This window comes from Zonotrichia albicollis, chromosome 4, assembly GCF_047830755.1.
Source record: "Zonotrichia albicollis isolate bZonAlb1 chromosome 4, bZonAlb1.hap1, whole genome shotgun sequence".
Lineage (NCBI taxonomy): Eukaryota > Metazoa > Chordata > Aves > Passeriformes > Passerellidae > Zonotrichia > Zonotrichia albicollis.
In genome coordinates, this window is record NC_133822.1 from 64,460,929 (window position 1) to 64,466,928 (window position 6,000).

The 6,000-nt window shown below is 47.7% G+C and overlaps 1 protein-coding gene across 2 annotated transcripts in view; it reads right to left on the reverse strand.

The window, feature by feature from the left end:
• The window catches only part of TRABD (TraB domain containing), a 31,766-nt gene extending 26,005 nt beyond the window's left edge, over positions 1–5,761 (reverse strand). The window contains exon 1 of one of the 2 annotated variants that reach the window (XM_005481923.4): positions 5,617–5,761. The gene's annotated coding sequence lies outside the window, so the exon portion shown is untranslated. Of the gene's footprint in view, positions 1–4,659; positions 4,734–5,616 lie in introns of those variants that run through there. The other variant, XM_014275969.3, reaches the window with a different exon arrangement.
• Positions 5,762–6,000: the final 239 nt, after the last annotated feature.

The following is a 6,000-nucleotide window of genomic DNA, read 5'->3' on the forward strand; positions in this document are numbered from 1 at the left end:
ATGCAGCAATAAAAACTTACCTGCACCTATGTGCATTAAGAGTGCTGTGTTCCTTTCATCCTCTAAACCTGCAGTTTCACTAGCAACGGATATTTGATTTAGCTGGTATAGCCTGTACACTTTACATTCATATTGTGCACTGCATAAGCACATCTCATTTGAATACTGCCACCTTTTAACAGGATCAGTTATTTTATGTAAACAAAAGAGGCATATCAGTACTTCAGAAGATACAGATCAAACTTTTCTCTCACTGACAAACTGTTGCACTCTTTACTTACTGTCTGAAATACCTAACAAAGCACCTTCCATGCTTAACATTTAACCTACTAAGAAGGCAAAACCAAAATAACAGATAACCTCTGAAATCTCATACTCTGCAACATAAACAGAGTATTTAAGATTGATGAGACTTTTTCCATACTTTTGCACAGAAATCTCACAAATGTTTACAAACAATTATCAGCTCCAAATGGTGTCTACTCTGTTGAAAGCCTGTTCATATTCAGAAGGATGCATCTGTGGAGACCTGTCTACCAATTAATGTAACAGCCACAAATTCAGAAATTGGAATGTATTTCAAAATTATCACCAAGGTGACCTACTCCACATATTGCATGTTATCTCTTTGACACAAACCCACGCCTTTGAAACTCAACTGAGCAACTGGTTCTGTAATCACAGATGGTTGTAGAGCGCGGCTCTGGTTTCTCACGACTCAGAAGTTCACAAATTTCAAAATGTGTATTTTTACCCTCTGAGCATCAATGAGGTTTTCCTGCAAAAGGAACTGTGCAGACATATGCAGCCTAAACTCAGGTACCTGCACACTAGAGTCAATGTCCATTTGCAGGCTTTGGTAGTTAAAACAATGTCCATTTGCAGGCTTTGGTAGTTAAAACATAAAAGTCAAAGACAACTACATTCATTTTGCCTGAAAGGAGGTGTTGAAACATGAGCAAGTGGCCTGGGACATTAAAAACATGTTTATGGGTGAAAGACAAGATGGCATTCTCATATGCTCTGTGGTTTTACAAGTTATTGCTAATTACACTGACTGGGGCTACTTGATGAAATGAGTAAGTATGAGGTGAATCAGGATGCTAATGCACTGCATTGCAGATTTATGAGCAAACATTAGCCCAAATCCTTACTCTTTTAAGAGGCTGCAGAGGTTACAAATATACTGCTAAATTTAGAAACATGGGACAGAAAGACCACAGTGATGTGGCTCAAGTCTGGACAGGCACTCAGAAACTAAAAGTTTTTTAGACCCTACACATCTATTCAAGTCACCTTCCTATTGCATTCCAATGTGAATTATGTGAATTCAGCAAAGATCTAGAACCAAAATAATTTTATTGACTTTCCTGTATCCAGCAGCTCAGGGTAAGCTATCAGTACATCTCCCTCTGGGCCATATAAAGCTATGAACAAAGTGATACTTCTAGTTTTGGAAAATCCTCTGCAAAACACTCCCAAGCAGAACAAGAAGGAAATAGCACAGCTGCTGCATGTGTATGGAGCTCTACAAGAAGCAGCTCTTCCACTCTGTTCATTACCTACAAGCAGCAAGCAAAGGAAACAAGTGAAGAAGTTCTAAGGTGTCAATGGCTGTCTGCTGCATCTCAAAAGTACCAGCAGACACATTCACTCTTGTTATAAACATTTTGAAACACGATCCTTATGATGCTAAAATTGGGATTTCAGAGGACAAATAATTTTGCCCAACTGCCAAACACATTATTTATCAGTAGTGCTCCTTTTGCCTGTCCCTTTCATTCTACTCTCCAAACACTATCTGTGAACAAGCTGACTTACTCTTTCAAAATCATTATGTGAACACAAAGCTGAAAGCAGTTACATGACATGAGCCCATCTTCTGGCAACAAGTGAAGAAATACAGCTCTATTGTGGCAGAGAACTGAAGAAAAACTCAGAGAGAAAGCTCCAGGGCAGCAAATTCCAGCCTGCAGTCACAGAAGCCCCATGATAACACTAACAATTCAGTACTGTTGACACACTCACAGGAAAGCTGTTCTACTTCCAAGTCCATCCAGCTGTTGAACCACTCATTTAACCTGTAAAGGACTCTGCACCTAACCAATTCAGTATATTCACAGAATGACTAGGTTGGAAGAGACCTTAAAGATCATCGAGTCCAACCCATGCCCTAACACCTCAACTAAACCACAACACTGAGTCCCACATCCACTCTTTTTTTAAACACATCCAGGGACAGTGACTCCACCACCTCCCCGGGCAGGCCATTCCAGAACTTTATCACTCTTTCCATGAAAAATGTTTTCCTAATATCCAACCTCTATTTCCCTTGAGACAACTTGAGACTGTGTCCTCTCATTCTGTCAGCTGCTGCCTGGAGAAAGAGACCAACCCCACCTGGCTACAGCCACTTTTCAGGGAATTGCAGACAGTGATAAGGGCACCTCTGAGTCTCCTTTTCTCCAGGCTGAACACTCCCAGCTCCCTCAGTCATTCCTGACAGGGTTTGTGTTCCCAGCCCCTCTCCAGCCTCACTGCCTCCTCTGGACACGCTCCAGTGTCTCAACATCCTTCCCAAACTGAGGGGCCAGAGCTGGACACTGCACTCAAGGTGCTGCCTCACCAGTGCTGAGTACAGGGGAAGGATGACTTCCCTGCTCCTGCTGGCCACACTGTTCCTGATACTGATATATATATATACAAAAAACACCAACAAAAACCACCTCTATTTTCATGACTATCTGCTGCCCTCAAAAGAAATGAGAAAACCCCTCAGCAACTCCTGATCCCAGCTCCTCCCAGCTCCTTTACAGGCTACACTGTAACCGGCTGTCTGGCTGTCCTTCTGAAGGGCAGCTACAACATGCAAGATATGCACCCTAGCAAGGCAAGAGCGGCACCTCCAGCTGCAGCAGCACACAGGTGACTGGACACTTTCTTCAATTCCACCAGCAGTCATGGTGTTGTTCAGCTGTGGTGTAGGTTCCTGCTCTCTCTCAAAAGCGTGCACACCCTTCCTGAGATAGGCACACTCTCAACATAAGAGCAGGACGTTGCACTATCAATAGAGACGGAGTTATTCAGCAGACAGCCTGAAGGGCTTACCCACTGGAAGATACACTCCTGGAGCTCCTGTGCAGTGCTTGATAGGCAGGGTCATCAGGACATTTAAATTCTTGCATGGGGACATGCTAAGATCCTGCATCCCTCAGTGATTTCAATCAAAACTGCAAGACAGGTCAACTAAAGGCAAGGGAAGGAAGGAGGCAGGAGTAGAAAAGAGCTCCCCTACTTTTTTTTTATTATGAGAAAAAGAAGTGTACAGGAAGAGAACTTGTCACTGAGTGCATGCACATTTTCATACAAATCCATAAACTGTGGTTTAATATTAAAGTTATGTTCCCCTAGTCCTTTATTAGAAAGGGAAAAAAGAGTTTTCACAACAGAAGTTTTAAGTTCAAATACTGAACCGCAGTATTAACTAACATATGCTCAAACCATCTGAAATTTGAATGGGCCTTTAAAAAAAGCATTCAATAACTGAAGGTCTGATCTCAGATTCAAGTCACATAGGTATTTGCAAATATGTTTCTAATCTAGTAACAACTACCACCAAGAGAATATATTGATCAGATTTTGTACTAAATCATCTATGAAAGACAGCCAGCGTCCTGTCTCCCCACAGGACAGGGAGAGCTACAGAATTCTTCTTTCCTACTGGCACTGGCTGGCAAAGCACATGCTGTGATATCACTTCAGACAGACACAGTTACACACCACTCCCATTAAATCTGGAGCACACTTATCTCTGGCCTGCTCTCATTTCTACATTGTCAAAGACTGCCCCAAATCTCTCTCTGCACTTTTCCTGAATAGCAAATAAGGAACAAGAAGATGCTTTCCAAAAAGTATTCTTGTAAAAAAAGCACTCGTATGACTCTCCCACAAATAGACTGCACTACCACGTGGTTCATTCACAGTTGTGGCGGCAGCAGCAGCAGTGTTTCATCATTTTTACCATATGGAAGAAAGAATTTACTGAAAAATCAATCTAACTCTTCGAGCTACACAATATCCAAGTGGTGTACAGTTAAGATGCCAGAGTGCCAGACACTGTGAGGACGGACATTTACAATAAGCAACCTAAAATTGAAATTTACAATAGAATAGTCAATTCAAGTTACTGAATCTTTAGTCTACTGCCACCAACAGCAGTGCCACAGCCACAACCCCGATATTTTAATTAATAAACTCATTTAGCTTAGAATAATTAAATGGATACATTTTCCCCCTACTGTGTAAGGTCTATTCCCTACTAAAATACAAATGAGAAACCTCTGGAATCTCTCTGGTTTGGGTTTTAAAATTTTTTTTGCTTGACTCTGTTAGCTTTCTAAGAAGGAATACTTCCATTAACGAGGTGGACAGTACAGGTTGCACAGATACACAACTCTACAAAATGGAGAAGTGTCATTCCAGACACCCTAGGTACTTTTTAAGACTAGTATTGTCACCACCACATTTGCGAAACAGCATCTAACTTGTAAAAGACCATCTCCTTCTCTCACTTTTCCAACCCACCAGTTGCAACTTTCTCCAAACTTTTACCAAAGAAAAATATTCTTTTTCTTCCGGAAAGCTAGCAAAAATAAATACCTGCGTTATATGGACATCTGCATCAGAAAATGTATTTTCCTCAAGAGAAGAGCCCAGGCTATGCCTGTGACACGAGTTATGTTCAAGAGCTAGGTTAATTTGAACTATTTTCAGAGGTGAATTCAAAAAACGACACAACTGTTTAGGAACAAAAAAAAAAAAAAAAAAAAAAAAAAAAAAAAAAACCAAAAAAAAAAACAAAAAAAGAAGAAAAACTGTGAGTCTCGGCTTTTCCGCAGCTCCCTGCCAGAACCAAACAAATCCCACGCTCTTATCACCGAACACCTGGACCAGGAGCGTTGCGCCACGTCCGTGAACCCCCAAACCAGCGAACAGCCATAACGAAGGAGCTGAAGACACCTTACAACCTGCCCCAGAGCCGCATTTCCCCCCAAGTTTCCTGCCCGGCCGCAGTTCCCGGGCCGGCAGGGCAGGGCAGCGCGGGGCCTCCTCGCGGGCCGCCCCGGGCACCAGCACCGGCCTCCTCTCGCCCCTCGAGCGGGACCGATGGCCTCAGCCCGCCCGCAGCGAGGCGGAGCTCGCGAGGAGAGGCCCCTCGGCCCCGCCGCCCGCGGGGTCACCGGCGGGGCAGCGCCGGAGCAGCCCCGGCTGCAACTCTCTCGCCAGGCCCGGGGAGCGCTTCCAGCGCCGGGAGCGAGCAGGGCCGCCGCGCGCCGGCCACCTCCCTGCCCGCCCGAGCGGCCGCTGCCCGGCAGCACCTCCGAGCCGGCACCTGGCGGAGCAGGGCCGGGTGCGTGCCGAGGGCGAACAGCGAGGGGACACGGCCGCGCCGCTCGCAGCCCCCTCCCCTCCTGTGGGGCACCGGGAGAACCGCGGCATCCCCCATCCGCTTCCCTTTGCACGCGCCCGCCACGACCGGGGTCGGCCCCAGCACGGCCCCGCCGCCCCCCGGCCCGGAGGGACGCGGCAGCGCGGCCGCCCCCCGTCCCCGCTGACCTGCCGTGCTGGGCGATGGGAGCGGCGGAGCCGCCGCTGGCCGGGGCGCTGCGGCGGAGCGGGCGCGGGGCGCGTTAGCCGGACAACGTGCTGCACGAGTCAGCGCGGGGCGGGCCGCCGCGGGGCACCCTGGGCGCTGTAGTCCTCCTCCGCTCCCGGTCGCGCGGTAGCGGGTGGCGGCGGACTACAGCTCCCAGCGCGCCAGGCAAGCCGGGCCCGCCCGCCGCCGGCCCCTCCTCCCTCGCTCGCCCCGCGTGGCTCCTCCGCCAGCGGCCGCTCCGCTGCGGGCCGGAGCTGCGCGGCCCCGTGTCCGGGCCGGGCTCAGTGGCCACTCGGATCCGTGCCGGCGGGAGGGCCGCCAGGGGCTCTCGGGATTTCTGCGGG